Here is a 24,553-nt window from a genome sequence, read left to right as displayed (position 1 = left end):
TTAAATGCCTAATATGAAAACTACATCATAGGTGATCATAAGTGATCTTTTTAAGAGAAATCTTCTACTTGGGATGAAATAAATGATGCTTTTTTTGATGGTAAATCTTTTGTGGTAATAATTGGCATATAAACTTGTGTAAATACTTCTGAGAAGCATTCAAAATTAGACCCAGCTTTCTTGAAAATTTTTATTATTGATTCAATTTGCAATATTTCCTCAAAAAAATCTTTTAATATTAGATCTTGACAGCTTCCATGGGAATTTCTCCTCTTACTAAAAGTGTTTTCCACTTGTTCATACATTGTGTGGCAGAATCATATTTATTCATTGCTTCCAGTATTGCATAGGTGGAATCTAATATTTTCCATTGTATGGAACAGGCATTATATTTTCTGATTGTTTTTGATTTATTTATTGCTTTGGACTGAACTAATAAATATGGCACAACATTATATTCATCACTGGTTAAAGTCTTTATATATCCAAATTGTCCATATATATGTGAGTATTGCTCTATTATGAGGAAGTTTACAATAAGAAATGTTTTAAAATTTGAGTTCATAAGTCAAATACCCTCTTATTAGAGGTTACTTTTAAGGCATTTGTTACATAATGATTATGACAGTGGTTGCCCACTATAAAGCACTGTCATGTAGTATTCTTCATATTAGTAATTCCTTGGTTTTTGTTTCTCTCTTCCTCAATACTAATTTTTTCTTTCTTAAAAATTGCATACTGTTATTTTTCTATATTGTCTTATAAGTTATATCAAAATGAACAAAAATTAATTTTCCATGTTATCAATCTCCAAATCACACTTTTTGCTTTAACACAAATAGGTTAGTCGTTAGAATGTCATGAACTTATTTTGGACTTTGTTTTATAAACTATCAGTGTAGCTATACTCTTTTTGTTAATTTAAGAAGACTTGATAATTAGAATAGAATTCAACTTGCAGTATTTGCCAACAACTTCCTTTTGAAATTATAGCAAAATACATAAACTCCAAAGAAAGTTCCAAAATATACTAAATTTGTTGAAAAAATATGCAAAGCATTATTTTGTCCTTTCATGTCTCTATTCATTTTATGCAGATGAAGATGTGTGATTATACTCAAGCATCAAATCACTGTTTTCATACGTCTTAAAAATTCTTTATTAAACCAGATGTTTAAATTAATTGTGATGCCCATAAGTATTCAAATATACTCTGAGAGAGACACCATTTAAGGAAAATAAAAAGATTGACAAAATTTGCCTTGATCTTCTTTTTTGACCTCTTTCTCCAATAATTTCTCAATGCAAATGATCTGCAATGTTTGGAAAATAAATTATGCTATAGGGCTAATTCTCACAATCCATGTTTAATAAAGGGTGTCTGTTCCATACATTAATAAACAACTGATAATGAAGCAAAGCAATGAAAATGTAGTGCATCTGTCATTATCCAGGGAAACAAAGCAAAACAAAATATTTATATATATATGAGATTTCCTTTAAGGACTTGCCCTATACAATTGCAGGGGCCGGCAAGTCTTGAAATTCAAACAGTAGGCCAGTGGCCAGGAAATTCCAGTAAAAGTTAATGTTGCAGTCTTAAGACAACTTTTTTTCTTCTATGGGAAGCCTCAGTTCCTAGCTTTTAAAGCCATCTACTGATTGAATGAGGTCACCCACAAGAGTATTATCAAGGGTAAATTACTTTACTTAAGGTAAACTGATTGTATATGCTAATCAAATCTATCTACAAAATGCATCTAGAGTAACATCCAAGCTAGTGTTTGATCAAACAACTGGATTCCATAGCCTAGCCAAGTTAACCCATAAAATAACTATCACAGTCTACTACTTATCAACTTGGCACCCATACTCAACTCCATAAACCGTACTGAATTTCTAACTGAAGAAAATAACAGTCATACTTCATTCTAACATGATACAACTATCATCTTTTAAACCAAAAATTCATTAACCCTTTCCGAAGAAGATGCAAAATTCTCAGATGATTTTCATTCATCTTCTTGATATCCTATAACTTAAAATATAAAGTTAATAAAACTAATGTTATTGATAATGGAATAAGATATTTGCTTACGTATGCATATATATAAACCAATATATTTATATCAAAATAAGGAAGATATAACAATTTCAGTCCTTATTTCTGCAATTGTAACTATCTTCGTCAATTACCCATTCCATATTCTTGTTGTTCTTAGGAAGCACCATAGAAAGCCATGGTTCCTTGCATATCTGGATGATTGAAACCTTCACTCCTGATGCATCTGGGCCATTAGTAGCCCTGCCTAAATTGGATTATTATAATTTTACATTGACTTTAAGTGCAGGGCATGGAGGTACTAAAAGACAGCATAAAGCATCTCCTGTATTCCAAACATATTCCTCCTTTGTCTACTGCATAGTAACTGCCCAATTTCTCCTTGGTAATCAGAATCAATCACCTCAGTCCATATAGTATCTCCCTTAGAAGGTTACTAATTCAGAGTCTTGAGGAGCCCAAAGTGGATGTGTGGAAGTCATAACTTCCAATTCAATAGGATCACTGTTATATCGTCTGGTGGAAGCATTCCTCCTTTTGGAAGGAAGACCTGTAGACCTACAAAGCTTAAGCTTGCAAAATTTTTTCTAGTAAGTCATTAGGGGTAATAGTTGAGTGATACTACTCCCATTTCCACCCTTGGATTCCAGGACCTGTGTATGGGAAAAACAACCCCATAGAGTGGACACTATTTAGAGCATATGCAGCCTTCTGGAGAACATTGCCCCAGCCCTGCAAAATATTGCCACACAGTTGGCACTGTAAATGAATCTTCAAAAGGCCTTCCTAAAGTTCTATCAACCCAGCTGCTTCAGGAAGATTGGGACCATGGTAAGACCAATTCCATGAATGTGGAATAGCTGTTGCTCTTCGCTTGCAGTGAAGTGATTCTTTGATCAGAAGCAGTGCATATAGCACTGTAAGTCCACAGACGGAAGTTTCATCAGAAGCAATGTGTGAAGGGAAGGCAAATCTATATCCAGTAAATATGCCGTGATGTTCTTAAAAAAGAAACAGACAGACATAAATTCTGGTGAATTTTGGCCATGCCAACAAGTTGAATTTTGGGATTACCTTAATAAAAGGCTGTGGATACTTTGGGAAAGACTGGGAGAAAGATTAGCAGTATAAATTTTTGTCAGTGCAATGGGATCTTTCCTCAAGGAGACCTGACCTCCAATTAATTCAAGGTACTCAGGTCTGTAAACTTATTCTGTTCTGGGAATTAATTTGTGATTCAAGTTGGACTTCTATTTACTTGGCCTGGAACCCTTCAAATTATATGGATCAAGCTAAAATTTATTAGAGTGAACTGCCCATCAACTCCACTTCCAGGTAAATCTATGATCAACTAGTCAATGCCATAGGTCTCTGTGAGTGTTGGACTATTCTGATTACCACTTTGACTCTGCGTGGGGAGCCCTGCAAAGCAGGGTCCTCGGAAGCCTGCAAAGCAGACTCCAAGGTTCACAGGAAGAATGCAGATAAAAAAGAGAGGTGCCCCTGGGCAAGGTTATGTGCTGAACGAAATATGCTGAGTCTGGATAAGAAATCTAAGAAAACTGTGTTATCAGAGGGCTAATGAAAAGAAGAGCAACTTTTGTATTTGTAGTGACCTAGAAACAAGAGCTTCCCATGAGAACTGCTGAATGTGCTGATGTTACTTAAGGTATAAAATAAAGTGCATGATCAAGCTAGGGGCCTGAGGTAGCTGGGAGCTCCTGCAAGCTCCTCACAGTCCACCTGGTCCCCGCTATTTTGTGTCTTTAATTTCTTCACCCTCTCACCCCCCTTCTCGGGACTGCACAGACCCTGTTCGGCTGCTACAGCACTGCGTGGGTCATAGCAACTCTGATCCGTTATGATAACCTTGCCCACCTTGTGTTTTGATAGTTAACCCTGGCATTTACCTCCTGCCACCCCAGGATTCAATTATCCCCATTGCATTTAAGGACTCCAGATCAGTGCTTTTCTCACTACAATTCCTGACATACATGTTAGAGCCTAGAGTTCTTCAAAGATGCTGGGATCCCATCACAACTTTATTCCTCCTAGTTGTGATGAAAAGTGTGTCCTCTGGGGTCTCCTGGTGTAAATGAAATAGTCCTACATGACAAATCCATTCTAACTTTCCAATCTCCAGAAGCCTGTGGATTTCTTATTCTACCTTATACCAAGACATTTCTTGTCTTTTATCCTCATTTAGTGTAAGCCACATTTTGGGCTGTGTTTCAGTCAACGAACTGAACAAATTGTCAGACAAATTGTCAGAGCCTTTCTAACATCATAAGCTACAACACTGAATGCAGAATCACTGCTTAGTTGGCCCATATAAATAAATTCATCGAAATCCAAATTTGTGTTCCATCTACCCACAAACTTAATATCCATTCTCACATAGAATCCCAGATTTCTGTTAGTAAAAATCAGAAAAATCATGCAGTTATTTTTGGAGTGTAGCACACCCCTGCATAGGTCATACTTTGTACCCCAACTTTTGGAGCTCACTGGAACTTAAGTCTACTTGTAGGGTTCTGGAAGCAAAAAGGCATGGAGGTAGGGGTTTTGAGGAGAACAAGGAGTATCTTACAAGTCAATTATCTCAGGAGAGGCCATTTCAGATTTTCCTGGCAAATCAGGGTTAATTTTCTCTGATGCAGATAGAAGGGATGCTTTTACTGGCAAAGAAGACACAGCCGAATTCAAGAGTTCAGTTGTTCCCAGCATAATCAAGATCTACACATATCTCCCCATTTCAATTTTCAGTCTACTCTTTTTCAAACAATACCATTTCTGCAACAGAAGACATCCTATGAATTTGGGAATTTAATTTGAATTGTAATTCAATCATTTAGGGGATGAGACTCTGGGTTTGGTCTTCAAAAAGCTTATTTTCAGTTATAGGAGAAAAGGATTTCTTTTAGGATGGACATAGAAACTTTCAGGTCATTTATCTGGCACCTGACCTCAGAATCTGAATCCATGAGTTTTTCCTTTTCTTTCTCCACTTTCTCCAACCCAATTAGGAACAACCAATCAGTCTCATTATACTCATTAGTTTGGAAAAAATGTTCTAAGGTATCAAATAGATGGTCATTCAGTACCTTGCCTTTTATTATTTGATTAGGAATATTCAATGATAGCATTTTGCATTTTTATTTCTATTCCATATCATGTTATATGCTATCATTTCCTCTTTACCACTAGAAATAGTCATTAGTGTCTTTAAATCTAATCAGATTAATGAACCAATTCCAAAACCCCAGAAAACTCATCCTTAAGATTCTGTTCCCCTAGAAACACTCTCAATATCAAGATATATATCAGTCAGTGTTTTCCAAAGAAAGATATATGACAGGAAATAAATATACAATAGGTGATAGATAGGCATAGATAGATAGATAGATAGATAGATAGATAGATAGATAGATAGATAGATGGATAGATAGATAGACAGACAGATAGATAGATGCAGATAAGTACACAGTAAGAGGTTTATTTTAAGGAATTGGCTCACACCATTACACAATCATGGGAACTTGAATGTCTAAAATCCATAGGGCAAGCCAGCAGACTGGAAACTCCAGCCAGATTTGATGTTGTTGTTGTACTCTGATGTTGTTGTTGTACTCTGAAAAGTGTAGAGGAGGTGGGCAGGACAAAAACTGATATTGCAGTCTTGAATCAGAATTTCTTCTTCTTCAGGGAAACTCTGGTGTCTTTGTTTTTTGTTTTCTCTTAAGCCCTTCAACTGATTGGATGAAATCCACTCATTTTATCAAGGATAATATCCTCTACCTAAAGTCAGCTGATGGTAGCTGCTAATCACATCTACAATATATCTTCATAGCAACATCTAGGCTAGTGCTTGTCTAAACACTGGATACCATGGACTTAACCGGTTTACAGAAAATCAACCTTCTCAAAGAGCAATAGCATAATTTTAAAAGCATAGATTTTAGAGTTGGAAGGAATGTTGCAGATTATGAATATCCACTGCTATCCAAGTAGAGGAAGATCCAAGTTTTGTTGAGCCTGAAATTATGAATTGGAATACCTACATTAAGAAATAGAATGTAAATATAGAAAAACAAAATTAACTGTAAGTCCTTTGAAGAGACTAGTGAAGTTAGGATGACTGATATCATAAGCTTCATTAGTTTCATTGTGATCTACCTTTGTATGTAATATCATGTGTAAAATTTCACACCTTGACTAGTTAAATCTAATTAAAAGCAGGGCCATTGGTTGACACAAAATCTTGGTTCTTTTAGGTTTTTTGTCTATTGTCTTTTTTTAACTACTTAAAATATTTGTTCCTTTCCTATGACAGTTCTTTAAATGTTTGACTAAATCTGCCATTTCAGAATGAAAGGTGTTTTTTTGTTTTCTCTTTCAGAGCTCAATGTTCTGTGATTCATTCAATTACCCATTACATCTTATACTTTCACAACTTTGTTGAACTATTCTATCTTGGCACTAGACCTCTCAATTTATAAAAAAACTATTTCTACTTTCCATTCCAATGCATGGTAATTCAGACTCCTGATCCTCATTAACAATCCCGTTACAGTGGATAAAAATTGTTCTCCTCAAGGTAATATGAGATTAATTTTTAAAATAGTCAACCCGTGATACCTCATACCTTAGAATTTGTCTTAGTGTTATGCAATTTAGTATTGCTATGATATTAACATTTTATTGCTCATGTTTGTTAATTGATCCTTGAAAAAGGAAGCTCTCTCTAGTTCAATGTCTTTGGATGAATATTGCTACATTTTTTAAAACATTCTTCAAAATGCGTATGTATTGATACTTGTGGCAGTTTGAATTTAGTGAATTCAAGGAAAAGATTAAGTTTTTGAAATAATACATTCCTTTGGGTGTGAGACCCTTTGACTGCATTAGATTTAGACAAGGAATCTTGATTGGATCACTTGATTAGCGCACTTTTGTTTGGATCACTTCATTGAAATGTTGCTCAGATTGGCTCTTATATAAACTGAAAATACACAGAGACACACAGAAAAGAGAATTATATCATTTTGTCTCTGCCTTGTATGAGAGATGACTCAAAGATTGCTAGCAGCCAAAGCTCAGGTACAAAGACCCCAAGAAGCTGGGCCCACAGAGTAGGTCAAGGCTGAAGAGATGAACCATAAGCCTGATTGCCCTTGCTGGGCTACGGGAGAAAATGATGCAACCAAACCTGAGACAGTAGACCTTGAAAGAGGTAAGCCATATGTCTAATCACCCACAGCTGAGCTCCTGGAGACAATAAGCTTTGAGAGGAAGGCAGATACCATGGCAGGGATTGGCTGTCATCTTGCTTTGCCTTGTGGCAGGAAACCAGGATTATCGATGGTTGACTTTGGTGAGGGAACATCTCTGACGAACTTTGTTTTTGGAGATTTTTGCAGACTTGGAATTGTAAACTTTTACTCCTAATAAATTTCCCACTATAAAAGCCAGTCCATTTTTGGTAGTTTGCATTGGCAGCCTTTGGCAAACTAAGACAACACTTGAAGATCCTTTTGAACTCAGAGTTTATGACAATCAATTTCCCTTTAAAGGAATGTTTTCTCTCTTTTTTTTCAATAAGCATAGCTGAAAAATACAGCTTATTCTTAAAATAGAGTTTAATTCAATTCACATGCTTCATTTGAAAGTAAATATATATATTTAGCCTGGAGCATATTTTAACAACTAGAGATTCCAAGATTATGAACTTTCAGTCATCTGAGGGAATGGATAATACAATTTTCCATCACAACTAATTCTCCATTTAGTAAATAGATTGATAAAATCAGGCAAGGTCCTATTTATTACAAAACACATTTGTCTTATTGTGTCTCTTAGAGTTAAGTCAAGTTTAGAAAGACAGTTGATCAGGATCATGAGAGATGAAAAATTTTGCAGGATTGATGATGAAATAAGATATCCTTCATTAGCTATTAATCTAAAAATGTAAAGTGTAACATACAACCTTATTCTGTTTAAATTTTTGTGTTAAGGATATGCTTCAAATATTTTGATTTACTGTTTATTTTCAGGCAGTATCTCATCTACTAAACCCTGAACTCAGTAAAAGTTCTTAGCCATCACTGTAACTCTTCCACCAGTTAATATAGAGCCAGGCCCATGAAATCTTTCAAAAATTAGGGTTGAAATTAATTGAATGTGTTTTTATAAACCGATATTAATAGATTGTGAATTCAACAGGGTTATCAGGAAAGTACTTTCTTCTTTACCTGTTCTTTTAGGGTTCTGAAGCCAAACAGAATCACAAAATCTTCTAGTACTTTTTTGATTTCTGCCTAATTTTTATAATATCGTTTAGAACAATGTAGAAAATCTCCTTCATTTCAAACCACCTTTTTAAAGTGCTGGGTGGTGGGGGGAACCTCTTAGAATGAGATGAAAGTCTGCTTAAATAGATTTTATTGGACTGAATGGTTATATAGTATAAGTAGTATATTGATTTAGTAAAATAATGTCTTTGTTTTATTTATAATCCTAAAAAATATCTACGTTCAGAATACATGTGCCATAGTGAAGCTAACTAAGTAGGGAAACAAAAGAAGGATCCAGAACCTGGCTAAAAGTCCACGTGGACATCAATACCCCCAAGATGGCTGATGGAAGCCCCTTATGAGATTCTGCCATTTGGAATGAGATTTCCTCTGGAAGCCAAGAGAAGCCCTGGATACTCTCTAGGGGCCTTATCATAGGCCCTTCCTGGTGGATTGACAGATAGGGTAAATTCAAAACAGCAAACAGCTGGGACTCCTCCGCTGCTATTAGCAAAGGGGTGGAATAATTAATGGTTTAAAAAAAAGCACAAAGGCCTTTTGGTCTCTTGCCTTCGCCTTGTCCCAGTCCATGTCCCAATGCAGGTCCATGAGCCTGTTCCTGTCTTCTGCGCCCTGCTCTTGCCATTTTTTCCCCTGCCATGATGGCCATGAAAGTAAAACCTGGGCATTTAATGGGAAACTGTAGTCTGTAAATCAGTCCACTTTATCACTTTTCAGGCCCTTCCTCTATCTGAGACCCATGATCTATTATTTTCTCCCATTTCTCTTCCCTCACTACCTTAATAAATTACTGGCCTAACTAAGCCAATGTGCTCTTGAAATTCATTTTCTGTAGCATAGTCAAGAAACTAGACAAAATCTGAATACAATAATTTAGAAAAAATTTAATTAAAAATATATATATACATGACTGGATTTCATTCTTTCCCACTTCTAGTAAAAACTTTATTTTAGATCTTTCACCATATCCTGAATTGCAAAATTTCAGTCTTAAAGGATCACTTTGTAAAAAAGTAACCATATTACCAAATAACTTTTAACTCCAAGAGTCTGGAGAAGCTCCGATTAGCTTCCATGTAGAAATAAATGTATGTTTGTTCCTCCAATGTTTGGAAGAAGGATATTTGGAAGAATGATATCTTGTGAAAAGGAAAATCTTTATTTTAACTTTGCCAGCTACATTGCTCAGCCATCATTACCCTAGATTTACATTTTGTATCACTGAAAGTCATGCTAAAGTAGATATCTCAATTTACATAATAGATAACAAATTATATGTACAAATTACATGTATATTAATCATATATATTATTAGACAGTTATTTGATAGTGTGTGTGTATTAAACACTTACTAAGATATTTGTCATTCCCTAAGCAATATCTTTAATATATTATAACCAACTTGATCTTAAATATAATGACATTATAAGTTGCTTAATAATTTTTCTCTTGGCTCATTATGTTATTTATCACTTATATTTTAGTACTGAAAAACAAAACCCAAAAGGTACAAAAGAAAAAGACAGGAAATACTTTAATCTCTGGAGTTAAAAAAAAAAGACAAAAACAAAAATTTAACAAAAAAATCATCCATAAGTGGATTTTGCTAGGGATACCATTACTGGAGACCTGAAAATAAGTTGAGGCAAAAAGAGAAGAAAATGTGAATAAAGGAATAAATCAAGTAAATAAACAAACCTCAGGCACAATATTAGACTTTTACAGATGTCATTTAATTTGGTCTTTAATATAACTTTATTAATCTATTAGTAGTCCAGTTTTATAAAGAAACAGAGACTACAAGGATTAAATATTTGCTTAAAGTTATTCAGTAGAAGAGAGTTTAAATACAAATCTGTCCAACATTAAATAATCCTCTGTATACTATACCATATTGTTTTGACTAAGACCAATGCACATTGTTCACATATATATAACCTACTGTAGCTGTTAAGCTTGGTGTTGAGTTACTAATAAAAGAGATCTGACTATGGTGTTTTAAGAAATGTAATGATTTTGATTCCATAATAGAAACATAAATCTAAGTATATTAGAGCTAGAAAATAAGCTCCATAGTTACTAGGGACCTGGGCTCCTTCTATTTATCTGTTCTTATCTTTTCATCATATGGCTTATATTATCAAGATTAACTCAGGATGTAGGGTGGCTGCCGGAACTTCAACCAACATTTCTCAATTCCATGAAGAAAGCAAAAGGAAAGAGGGAAATAAGTATTCTCATCTGAGTCAATCTTCTCAATTGAGCTAATGAAAAATTTTAAGGCAAATTCTAAATTGCACTAAAATTTGAAAAAAATTCTAAATTATGGTATATAAAGCCCATCTTGATCTGTTGCCTGCCTCCTCCTCTCTAGGTTTGTCTCTCATTACTTTTCCTTTCACACCAAATGCTCAGGCTGTGTTGACCTGCTTGTATTTTCCAACAATGCTGTTCTGTTTTATACAATGACTTTGATTATGCTGTTATCTCCTGCTCAATAGGAAATATCTTGTTTTTATTTTTTGTGTCTCAGTTATGTGGCACCTTCTCTGTGAAACACATCTTGTGCAATATTGTATCTGCACCTTGAATTGTCTTCCCCCAACTTCATGCATACATATACACTTCAATAGTAGCACATAACAAATTATTGCATTCATTTATTTACATCTGTCTTTCTACATTATATTGCATAATCCTTTAGACAAAATAGATGCCTGATTCAGCCTCATATTCTGTAGTTGTTCAGTAAACACTTGTTAAATAATGAATTGACATGAAATTAAACATAAAAATAAATTAATGCTAATAGCTAGCATTTTTTGAACATTTACTATGGACCCGGACCTTTTGTGTTTTACATGTATTAATCCATATGGCAAAAGTAATATTTTTGTCCTCATTTTACAATTGAAGATAGTAAGACAGATAAATAATTTGCCTAGAGTCACAACCCTATTGAGGTGGGATTTGTATCCATGTAATTTAATTCATGCTCTAATCACTGCCCCATATTACTTATTTCAATTGTGTCTAGAAATAAATGAATTAAAATATTTTGCTAATAATTCACATATAAATATCAATAATTGCCATTAACTATAATGTATGTACTTAAGTATGTATGCTTTTAGATATATATATCCAAATACTATCTAAAATTATAAATTAGGAAGATCCAACCAACTCTTTTATCCAATGTTAGTAGACAGGCTTATTTAGTGATTTCCTTGGAACAAAGTTTAGTTTCTATTATTCTCTATTGCGTGCCTAGATATAATAATACTGAGAAAGTTCTTTCTTATTATGAGTTTGTTGACTATTTAATCATGAATTCTTGTTGGATTTTGACAAAGGCTGAGGGCAAGCATGCAAAAGTTTGGCTCTCAGAACTGGCCGCCTCCAAGGTCTGAGGCACGAAATACGCCTCCCTTGGTTGGCCCCTCGGGACGAGGTATGCACCTACGCCTCCCCGCAGGGGAAACTCACGCAAGCCCCCACACACCACCTCTGTCTGGGCCAATCTCAGGGCCTCCTACCTCGTAAAGACACGCCTGCTCTCTTCCACCTATCAGCAAGCTATCCAGCTCAGCCCTCTCAAATTTAAGCTCTCCCTAGTAACTACTGACCAGCCTAGTAGACGAGTTCTGCTTCTATGCCCTTATAAGGTAACAACAGCTAATCTAGCCTATCAGAACCCAATCACCCTCCACCAATCCCCTCTCTTCATACTCTATAAAACTGCTTGTACTTCCTCAATAAAGTAGACCTGCGCCATCCGCCTCGTCTCCGCAGTTGTCCTTCGAGTCACTGTGCGTCCTCTCGCGCCTGCGCCTCCCCACCCCGAGCCCCCTGTCTAGAGAAGCGGGGGCTCCTCACCTCAAAAGGCATTTTCTACATCTATTGAGATAATTGTATATATGTATATGTATGCATATACATGTATATATGCCTGATTTTGTATAATTGTTAGTATTTCATCAATAACTATTTCATGGAATTCAGCATTAAAGCCATTTGGCCTGTAGTTTCCTTTACAGAAAGTTTGTAATAAAAATTCCTATTATTTAATAATTAGATGCTATTTGGGTTATTTACACTTGAATAAAGATTTGGTGAATTATGTCTTTCAAGGAATTTGTGCATTTCATCTATATTGTCCAATTTATTGGCATAAGTTGTGCTAAAAATTCCCTTCTAATGGTTGTAGGATCTTAGTGATAGCATCCCTCTCATTCCTAATAACACTAAGTTGTATCTTCTCTCCTTTTATTTCCTGATCATTCTGGTTAAAAGTGTACCAGTTATATTGATCTTCCCAAAGAACCTGTTTTTTATTTCATTGATTTCATCTACTTTTGTTACTTATTTTACTGATTTTTGTTCTTTCCCTAATTATTTTTTATCTTTTGCATACTGTGGTTTTCATCTGCTTGTCTTTTCTAGCTTCTTAATGTAGAAGCTTAGGGGATAGGTTTGAGATCTTTACTCTTTTCTAATATAGAGATTCTAGTGCTATAAAATTTCCTATAAATACTGCTTTAACTGCATCCCAACAATTTTACTTTTTCTGTTTTATTTTTATTTAGTTAAAAAAACTTTCTAATTTTTCTTTTTCTTTCATACAGTAGTTATTTAAAGTGTCTTATTTGAATTTCAAGTATTAGTAGTTTTCCAGACATCTTTTTGTTGTTTATTTCTGATTTAAACCCTCATAGTCATACAAGTTATATGATTTGAGTTCTCTTAAATTTATTTTATGGCCCAGAATATGGTCCATCTTGGTAGATATTTCATGCATACTTAAAAAGAATATATATTCTCCTGTATCATAGAATGTTCTATAAAAATTAATTAGGCCAATTTGATTTGATTGTATTGTTCAAGTAGTTTCTATATTCTAAATGATTTTCTGTTACTTGTTCTATCAATTATTAAGATAAAGAGGGATGTTGGTAAATTTGACATAACAGTGCTTTTGTTTATTTCTCATTGCAGTTCACTCTATTGTGGTTTCATGTTTTTGACACGATGTTATGAAGTGCATAAATATTTTATTTATTTTATTGAAGTAGATCACCCACACATAAACAATAAGTGTATAATAATAACTGTTAACTTACAAAACAAACATATATAACACCATGCAGGACTCTCATAACTCACCTTATCACCAATAACTTGCATTGTTGTTTAATCTTTTAAAGAAATGATTAAAGAGCGTTGTCAAAATATTACTACTAAACAAAGTATTTGTAATTATGTTCTCTTGATAGATTGACCCCTTTATCATTTGAAAAGGTACATTTTATCCCTGGGAACTTTTCTTTATTCTGTAATCATCATTGCCTTTATTAATATAGACATTCCAGATTTCTTTTGATTAGTGGTAACATGGCATATATTTTTTCATCTTTTTATTTTTAAATTATTTTTGTCTATATATATGAAGTGAATTTCTTATAGCCAAGTTGGGTGGTACTTTTTTTTCAGTCTCACAAATGCTGGTATTAATTGGGATAACTAGATCATTATATTTATTATAATTAATAAATTTGGTTTTAAGTGTACCATCTTGTTATTTGTGTTTTATTTTTCTCATCTTTTTTTGTTCTTTGTCTTTTTCCTTTTTGGTTTATTTTGGGTAATATTTCGATGATTCAATTTTGTGTCATTTTCAATATATCAAATTGAAATTTTCAGGAATTTTAGAAAGAATGAGAACTTTTTATAGTTAGTATATCAGCTTAATATTATAAGAAGAACAATCAATGTAGACCACTGTGGTTTAAGAAATCAGATGATATAGATCAAGAAATAGCATCATCCTAGAAATATTAAATAAAAATACAAAATAAAATATAATAATTTTACTGGCATTCTTTTTCCATCCTTAGATGATATTTTAATCATTTATGTTGCAATAATTTTGTGTTATTTGTACTTCTGTTAATGATAGCAATTATGTGAATTTTAACTGACTTGGGAGGTGATTTTTATTGTTTGTTTTTTTTGGTTGGTTGATTGGCGTAAGTAATAGGGAAAACACATTATCCAGTAATATAATAGCAGCAATCAATTTATCTGAATGCCCCATGCTTTTATTGTCAGAAAGCTGAATATGATGAAAGAAAATATTTATATTGGGTCTGGAGACACAAAGTTTTAATGAACACCAAGATGTCAAAAAATAAAGAAATGCATTGAGATCAGTGAAATGTATTTGAATTGATAACTTCTTAGGAAAGCCTGCTTAGATGGAATATCATGATGATCTCCCATTTCCTTTGTCCCTTCCTCACTCACCTGCTTCACTCTCTTGTAGTCAAGTGTCAGAACAAGCTGTTAATTCTTTTTTTTCAGTTTTTCGTTTCTATTTTACCTATCTCTTGAAAAGTTTGTAAAAGATTGGTGTTATTTCTTTCTTAAATGTTCAGCAGAATACCTCTGTGAAGCCAAGTAGGAAATTTCACTATGGGAATATTTTTATTTACGAATTCAATTTTTAAAATAGTTACAGGATCACACAGGTTTTTAGTTTCGTTTTCATTTTTGTAAGATATATATTTTCATATATTTTATCCATCATATCTTTTAATTTATTATTTTTTCTAGGAGGTACTGAGGATTGGACCCAGGACCTCATACTTGGGAACAAGACACTCAACAATTTACTCCCCTTTTAATTAATTTTAATGTTTGTAGGATCTGCAGTGATGTCCCCTGATTCCTCTGATTCTGGTAATTTGTTTCTTCCTTGTTGCTGGCTTCATGAATTTGTTGAAGTTTAACAAATTCATTAGTATTTTCACAGAACCAGCTTCTGGTTGTTAATTTTTTTTTCATAAATTGTTTTATATTTTGTTAAGTTCTGATCTTATTTAAATCATTTCCTTTTCCTCTACAATATTTATGCTTTGCTCTTTTTCTTAGCTTCTTTAGGTACATACAAAGTTTTGTTTTACAACCTTTGCTCTTTTTTAACGTGCACATTTAATATCTCTCATTTTACAGCTTTAGCTGAAACATCCAAGTCTTGATATTTCATATCTTACCTATCTTAATTTTGAATTATTTCCTAACTTTAATTTTTATTTCTTTCTTAGCCCATGGAATTTTTATAAATGTGTTGCTTAATTTATAAAAATTGGATGACTTTCCAGTTTTTGTTCTAACCTAATTCTGTTAATTCTAATATTTTTTAGATTAATTCCATTATGGTCTGAGACATGAAATGCTACAATCTGATTTATTTTATTTCTTATCCTAGTTAATTATTATTATTATTATTATTTGCTGATTCTATATACTGCAGGCTTGCTGAAATTCAGATACAATATGTTATCTGTGGCTCTTTCTTCCATCAATTTTGTAATCATGTTGGATATATAAACTATATAAATTTGACATTACTTACTAATGAAAGGATGCGATGTAGTGGTCATGGTTCTCTCCTATTATAGGAGGCCTTAAAGTCATCTCTCTATTATTCTACTTTGGGATTATGGCCTGGCTTAACTCTTGTTCCCTGGGACCGGTTTTTCCAGTTCCCTCTTTACAATTGAAGTTACATAATTTTCATCCTGATTTCCACAATTTACATCTTATATACCAATAAGAAACCATCAGTAGCTTGTTTCATGCATAGAATCAAATGAGAAAACATTACTGGAGAAAAATGTACAAACATAAATTCATGATCACAAATCTCACATAAGAAATCAACATTACACAATAATATGATTTCATGGCCATCCTCACACTCCAAATAATTTCCTCTAACCTCAAATTATTTATGCATTACCATTTCTTTACTTATAACACTACCTCTGCCCCTTGGCTGATGATCTTGCATTATAATGCTTTAGTACAGAGTACATTTGAAACATTCAAGCAATAAACATGAAATGCTTCATTTCTTCACCAATAAGTCTATCATGCTACCCATAACTGTACACACACACACTACTTTCCTTCTATTACAATGATAATGTGACTATTCTCATTTCAAAGTCCAAGGCCTTATACTTGTGTTCTGATTTTCACCCATTCTTGCCTTCTCAAAACATACACTTTCAAATTATCTCCTCTCTCTGCTGCACTGTAAAGTATATCCTCTTCATTGGATCATTATTATGATCATATGAATATATTATAGCACCTACCTTATATAAGCAATATAAGTTTTAAAAAAATAATAAAATGGCCCTTTAATACTGTTAACTCCTCAGGTACAACACCATTTGCTGTAACACCTCCTGACTGAAATATATGTAGTCATCTACTATTTTTCCACCTACCATTCTCTTGTCAGTCCTCTTTAGTATACTATATTTTCTCAAAACTTCCTGAAAACTACTTTGTCTTTTGTATAGCCACAAAATTTCCTTGTTGCCAAGATCATTGGTTACTTCGCTGACTTATCTAGATAACTCAGCAAAATGTGAGTTAATTTCCCTCTTCATCCTTGCGGTACAACACTTTTCTAATTTACTTGCTACATTATTAGTCACTCTTTCTCACGCTGATTTGTTCATTTCTCCTCCTCTATCCAATCAGTAATTGTTATCATGTTTTAAGACTTCATTATTTGTTTCTTTCTCCTCTGTATCTGCTTCAGTCTCCCAAAGTTATCTAAAGCAATCCCAGGACTTTATTATTTTTTTTTTAAAGACATTTTTTTTATTTATTCCCCCCCCTCCTTCCCCCTCCCACAGTTGTCTGTTCTCTGTGTCCATTCACTGTGTGTTCTTCTGTGACCACTTCTATCCTTACCAGTGGCACCGGGAATCTATTTCTTTTTGTCACGTCATCTTGCAGTGTCAGCTCTCCACGTGTGTGGCTCCATTCCTGGGCAGGTTGCACTTTCTTTCACGCTGGGTGGCTTTCCTTACAGAGCGCACTCCCTGTGCATGGGGTTCCCCTACACGGGGGACACCCCTGCGCAGCAGGGCACTCCTTGTGCGCATCAGCACTGCACATGGGCCAGCTCCACACGGGTCAAGGAAGCCCGGAGATTGAACCTTGGGCCTCCCATGTGGTAGGCCGAAGCCCTATCCATTGGGTCAAGTCCACTTCCCCCCAGGACTTTAAATGCATACGATAACTATGCTAAAGGCTTGCAAATTTATAACTATAGCCTTGATAACTCCCATATATGAAGTAAGCTGACCTAATTTACACTTATACATGGATGTCTACCTTGTTTATTCATTTTTTGATTTTTTTGTTTTTTCTTCTTTCTCACTCAATACATACCTCTATAGCATGCAATTAAGTTTGTAGAGCATGTACTTAGATATTCATGTATTCATGAAAAATTTGTAGTAGTAATATGCTATTATCTCAAGCTATATTTACTTTTTTGATCCAACATTGTTTTTTAACTGATCTGTATTATTGTATGTAAATCTAATTGTTGTTTCTAATTGCCCCACTGTGTCTCAAATGTAAATTTATCTTTACTTATCCATTCTTATAGTACTCAACTATGTCACCTCTATTTTCCCAATGCAACCATGCACACACACACACACACATATGAACACAAGTAGTCCTGTGAAGTATTATCTTGAATGTATCTGTGGGTCTGATGAATCACAAGAGATAATATTTAAGGTTTACCTTGAACACCCAATCTTCTGGGAATATCTGTACCTGTTTACTGTTATATCAACAAGACAAGAGAGTTCTTCCTTTTCCATATATTAACCAAAATTAATATATCTGACTTTCTAAAATTTTCCAGTCTAATAGGTATAAAATGGTAACTTGATCCTATTTGAAATTTTACAATCACTAGGATATTTACGTATTTCTTCAAATATGTGATATCACTTAGACTTCAGTTTATTTGGATTTCCAGCTCATAGCTTGTTTTAGTTTCCCACAGCTAAAACAAATACCATGCAAAGGATTGGCTTAATGACAGTTAAGCTTCATGATTTCAGAGGCTAGAATGTGTGCTTCCTTCTGGGGAGGGTATCTTTTGGCTGGTGGGCAATCTTTAGTTTCTTGGCTTTTCCATCATATGATAATGCATATGGTGGAAAAGAGAAGTCCTTTCTCTTCTGAGTTTCATTGACTTGCACTTCTGGACACACCCCATAGCTTCACTCTCTGTCTGGTCTTCACTCTACTTATAAATGACTCCAGTAATCTGGATTAAAGCCCAACCAAATTCAATTGGGCCACACCTTAATTTAAGTAATATCTTGAGGAGATATTATTTACAATGGGTCCACAACTAGCAAAATGCATACCAAGACCAACAACATATCCAAACTGGGGTACACAATTTAAAACACTATGTAACTGTTATATATTTTGATATTGGATATCCCAACATTTTCCTGTTGATTTTTTTAAAAGAACACTATATATTCTAAGCCATATGCCCTTCGTAATTAGGACTTCGTAATTAACCTTCTTTGTCTGTCTACTGCTTATATAACACAAAACTGGATTACTTCATTCAGAAAAATAAATTTTAATCTATATCTTATTACTTATTACATTTTGGTTGGATTAAAAACCTAAATACAAGGGAGCAAGATGGAGGCAGAATAGGGAGCTCCTAGAGTCAGCTCCTGCCACAGGGCAATTAGTAAACACCCAGAGCTATCTGGAATTAGCTGAAGCACCTTTTTGGGGGTTTCAGGAGACCAGAAGAGCATCCTGAAACATACTTGAAGGAATGGAAGGAGGACACTGCCCATCTGCAAAAAAGATGGGTACTAAATGCCAAGGAGGCTTGTGCCAATCCTCCACTGGAGGCAGAAGCTGCTTCAGGAGCTGTTCCATGGCTGGAAATGAAAGTTCCACTTCCCAAAAACAGGAGGGGAAGAGACAGTTGGGCACCATTTCAGCTACTGATGAGTAAATTCAGTGGGCTACAGTATAATCCTGAGAACACCTAAACTTTGAGCCTGTCTGAGTCAGAAAGAGGCTGGGAACCACCACCTTAACTCTGTGCCTGGCACAAGGGGAAGCAGGGCAGACTGAAAATCACAGTGCTGGTGGGGACTGGCTTCTTTCCATCCAGGTCAGATTGCAGGTCTAGCTGAGGCCTCAGTGCCACCTCCAATAGGGAGGAAGCTGCAGGGATCTGCACCAGGGTCTCCAGGAAATAACTGGTCAAGCTATTGAGGCCAGTGATTATCCTACTCTGGCAGCATGAGCCACCCCAGGAGCTATTTTGTGGCTGGAATGGGAAGCTCCATTTCCCCAAAACAGGGGAGGAGGCGATGGTTGGCTGACGATTTTAGCTACTGATTGATAGACATGGCTGGCTAAGATGTAACCCTGGGAAGAGCTTGGGTGAATCTACCCAAGTCATAAAGAGGCCAGTGACTGCCATTTTGACTCCTTCCTGGGCTGAGGGGAAGCCAGGACAGAGAATCACAGTGATGATAGGAATAAGTTTCTTTCATCCAGATTGGCCTACAGCCCTAGACTAGGCTTCAGCCCCGCATCTGGCAGGGAGGAGGCTGGCGGGCCCTGTACCAGCTTATCCATGTAACTGCCAGTATTTTTGCCTGGCAAAGACTGAAAATCGGAAGTCTACCAGGGCAACTGTGGTCATCTTGAACCCACACTGCATAGATTGCTGCCTACACCTGCAGCTCCATCCCTGCCCTAGGCAAGGGAGAAAGCTTGACCAGTCTCTCTGGGCCACTACAGTATAGGCCTGCACGACTTGGATTATTCCACACAGTGGTGATTCTGTCCCTACCCCTGACAAGGGAGAAAGTTAGAAGAAGCTTCGTTGGTTCCTGGTGCAATGAGGGCAGCTTGAGCCTCCACAGCTTATAGCTTTAATTACAACCTTGGCTCCTACTGTACAACCAGCAAGGAAGAAAGGGCAGGAAGCCCTAAACTAAAGAGAAAAACTGTACCCAGAATAAATACTCTAGTAAGCCAGATACCAAGACACCAACAAAAAATTACAATCCATGCCAAGAAACAGGAAGATTTGGCCTAGTTAAAGGAACAAGATAAGCCTCCACACACAAAGGAGTTGAGACAACTAATCATAGATGTTCAAAAAAATCTCCGTAATAATTCAATGAGATGGCTAAAGAGATTAAAGATACTAAGAAGACATTGGATAAGCACAAAGAAGAATTAGAAAGCATACATAGAAAAATAGCATGTCTTATGGGAATGAAAGGTGCAATAAATGAAATTTTAAAAACATTGGAATCATGTAATAGCAGATTTGAGGAGGCAGAAGAAAGGATTGGTTAGCTTTCAGAAATTGCTTCTGAAAGTGAACATACAAAAGAACAGATGAAGAAAAGAATGGGAAAAAATTGAACAAAGTGTCAGGGAAGTAAATGACAGTAAAAAGCATGCAAACATATGTATCATGGATGTCAGAAGGAGAAGAGAAGAGGAAAGAGACAGAAGGAATATTTGAAGAAATAATGGTAGAAAATTTCCCAAACCTATTGAAGGACATAGATATCCTTGTCCAAGAAGCACAACATACTCTCATCCAAAAAAATCTGAGTAGACCTACTCTGAGACACATACTCATTAGAATATCATATGCCAAATACAAAGAGAGAATTCTGAGAACAGCAAGAAAAAAGCAATGTATAACATATAAGGGATACCTAATAAAATTAAATGCTGATTTCTCACCAGAAACCATGGAGGCAGAGAGACAGTGGTCTGATATATTTAAGATACTACAAGAGAAAAACTTCCAGCCAAGAATCTTATATCCAGCAAGACTGTTTTTCAAAAATGAGGGCAAAACTAGAATATTCACAGATGAACAGAAAAAGAGAATTTCTAAGCAAGAGACCAGATTTTCAGGAAATATTAAAGGGTGTGCTAGAGCCTGAAAAGAAAAGACAGGAGAGAGAGGTCTGGAAGAAAGTCTAGAAATAAAGATTATATCAATAAAAGTAACTAAAATGTCAGAAGAGTGGTGAAAATAAAATATGACCGATAAAACTCAAATAATCAGGAATAAACTTAAAAAGCGATGTAAAGCACTTATATTCAGAAAACTGCAACTCAATGTTAAATTTAAAAAGTCCTAAATAACTGGAAGAACATTCCATGCTTATGGATTGGGAGACTAAATATCATTAAGATGTCAATTCTACTCAAATTGATATACAGATTCAGTGCAACCCTGATAAAAATTCCACCAGCATTAAAAAAAAAATTGAAAACACGATCATCAAATTTATTTGGAAGGGTAAGAGGTCCTGAATAGCCAGAAACATTGTAAATAGGAAAAGCAAACCCTCATTTTGGACTTTAAATCATATTACCTAGCTATAGTGGTAAAAACAGCATGGCACTGGCAGAAAGACAGACATAGACCAATGAAACCAAACTGATGGTTCAGAAACAGACCCCCACATGTATGGTCAAATGATTTTTGACTAGTCTGTCAAATCCACAGAGCTCGGGCAGAATAGTCCAATCAACTAATGGTGCTGAAAGAAGGAAAGAGGACCCCTATCTCACACCTTTTGCAAAAATTAACTCAAAATGGGTCAAAAACCTAAAAATAAAAGCAAGAACCATAAAACTCTGGAAGAAATTGTGGGGAAGTATTTTCAAGACCTGGTGGTAGGGTGGTAGGTGGTGGATTCTTAAAGGAGATAAGAGGAGGACTGAGATGGACTACTAATGTTTAATGTATGTAAAAGTTTTAATTAGCTTTACTGTAAAAGCGTGGAAACGTATAGTGGATGGTAACACATAGTGAGTAACAGCTAGTTTATAAATGGGGATGTGGCTGGAAATGGTAGTCTAGGTATATAAATGCCAATTGGCAGAATGCTAGAGAACATCATCTAGGAACTGAATAGCACAGTAAACCAAGAGGTGGATGAGAATTGTGGTTGATGGTACAGATACAAGAGTGCCCTTTGTGAGCTAGAGCAAATGTACATCACTACTGCAGGGTGTTGGGAATGTGGAGAAGCATATGAAAAATATAGCTGGAGTGACCTATGGACTGTGGTTACTGGTTATAATATAATATTCTTGCATCTATGCTAAAGATGTACTTGTATTCATAATGAGGCAGTATGGAAAATGTTAGACAAATGCACACTATGGATATGGTAACAATTAGATGATATTATCTTTTCTATAGCAAATGTTCCACCACAGTGTGGTGTGTTGATGGAAGGGTGTTGTTAGGAATTCTGTACATGTACATGATTGTTTTATAAGTTTACAACTTCTATCATAAAAATACATTTAAAAATTATAATACAGTGGGTTGGGGGAAATACACACCAAATTTAAGATAAGGACTATAATTAGTAGTAAGATTTTGACAATATTCTTTCATAATTTGTAACAAATGTCTCACGACAATGCAGGGTGTTGGTGGAGGGTTGATGTGTGGGACCCCTGTATGATGTTATGCATGCTTGCTTTGTGAGTTCACAACTTTTACTATACACTTAATTGTTTATGCATGTTCATATATAAATGATATAAAGATAAAAATAACAGGGTCGGTTGGGGAAAAATACTTTGGTTAAGAGAAATATTTTGACAATGCTTTTTAATCATTAGTTAAAAATGTTTAACAACAGTGCAAATTATTGGTGGTAGGGTGAGTTATGAGAGTCCTGTATGATGTTATATATGCTTGTTTTGTAAGTTCACAACTATTATAATACACTTATTGTTTATGTATATTTATGTATGAGTGATATACCTCAATAAATTAATTTTAAAAATATAAAAAACCTGAATAAAAAAGGTAAAATCCTAAGGACGCAGAAGAACATGTAGAACAATATTTTCATGAATATATTGATCTTCTTTTTGAACTTTATTAGAGAATAATATATCCTCTGTATGTTGGTATTATAGGTCTAGGTAGGTCAAACCAACACTTCTGCTTAAGGCAATTAGAAATGGACAAATATTGAAAATAACTGCTTAAAGTCATCAGAAAGCTAAAAAAAAAAAAAAACAGTGAAAGTTGCTAAAGTCACTGAACAAGAGAGAAAACCAGGGAGAGGAGATCAAAGAAATTTTGCCACAGTTGCTTCACAAGCATTTGCCATAAAGATATAGGAAATTGAAACACTGAGAAGCAGTTTCCATAATCTCATGAGAGTAAATTGAAAAGCTTGACCTGGGCTTACACTGTTGGGCTCTCAGTTTGGGTATTAAATTCATTAAGTAATGCCACAGAATTAAAGATAAAAGAAAAGAAAAGAAAAGCCACACCCTCATTTCAGCAAGGTGACTCCTATTGCATTTGCTTTTAGAAATTTGAAGCAACAAATGAATATCCACTCTCTAGAAATATAACATTATTTAAGGCCTTAAATTATTTGTATAAATATTTATGTCAAATACAATGTCCATAATGCAGATCAGGAAAACAAAGCACACAAAAAGACTATATAATATTACTTGGAACATGAAGAAACAAAAGACAATAGAAACAATTCCACAGAAACTTTTGACATTATTGTTTTTTTAAATTTATTTTTAATTTATTTCTCTCCCCAGTTGTCTGCTGTCTGTGTCCGTTCATTGTATGTTCTTCTGTGTCCGCTTTTATTCTTATCAGCAGCACTGGGAATCTGTGTCTCTTTTTGTTGTGTCATCTTGCTGCATCAGCTCTCTGTGTGTGCGGCACCACCCCTGGGCAGGCTGCACTTTTTTCTTGCTAGGTGGCTCTCCTTATGGGGCACACTCCTTGCATGTGGGGCTCCCCTATGTGGGGGACACTCCTGTGTGCCACGGCACTCCTTGCACACATCAGCACTGCACATGGGCCATCTCATCACATGGGTCAGGAGGCCCTAGGTCTGAACTCTGGACCTCCCATGTGGTAGGTGGATGTTCTATCCATTGAGCCAAATCTGCTTCCCACTTTTGACATTAGAGTTATGAGACACAGACCTCAAAATAACCATGCTATTATTTCTGAGGACGCAGTAGACAGGTAATCAGAAAATCAGAAAATCACCCATATAAACTTTAAAAAGTTTAGTAGAGAAAAAGAATACATTAAAGAGGAACAAAATATAAATCTGAGAACTGAAAACTATGGTAACTAATTTAAAAGCACAGTAGATGGGGTTAACAGTAGACTAAACTAAAATGAAAAAATAATAACTGAACTGGAAAGATTGTTCTGAAGAAACTACTTACAAATAAGGTCAGGTCA

Source organism: Dasypus novemcinctus, chromosome 9, assembly GCF_030445035.2.
Source record: "Dasypus novemcinctus isolate mDasNov1 chromosome 9, mDasNov1.1.hap2, whole genome shotgun sequence".
Taxonomy (NCBI): Eukaryota; Metazoa; Chordata; class Mammalia; order Cingulata; family Dasypodidae; genus Dasypus; species Dasypus novemcinctus.
The sequence above is the reverse complement of the archived record's forward strand: the minus strand, read 5'-3'. Positions refer to the sequence as shown.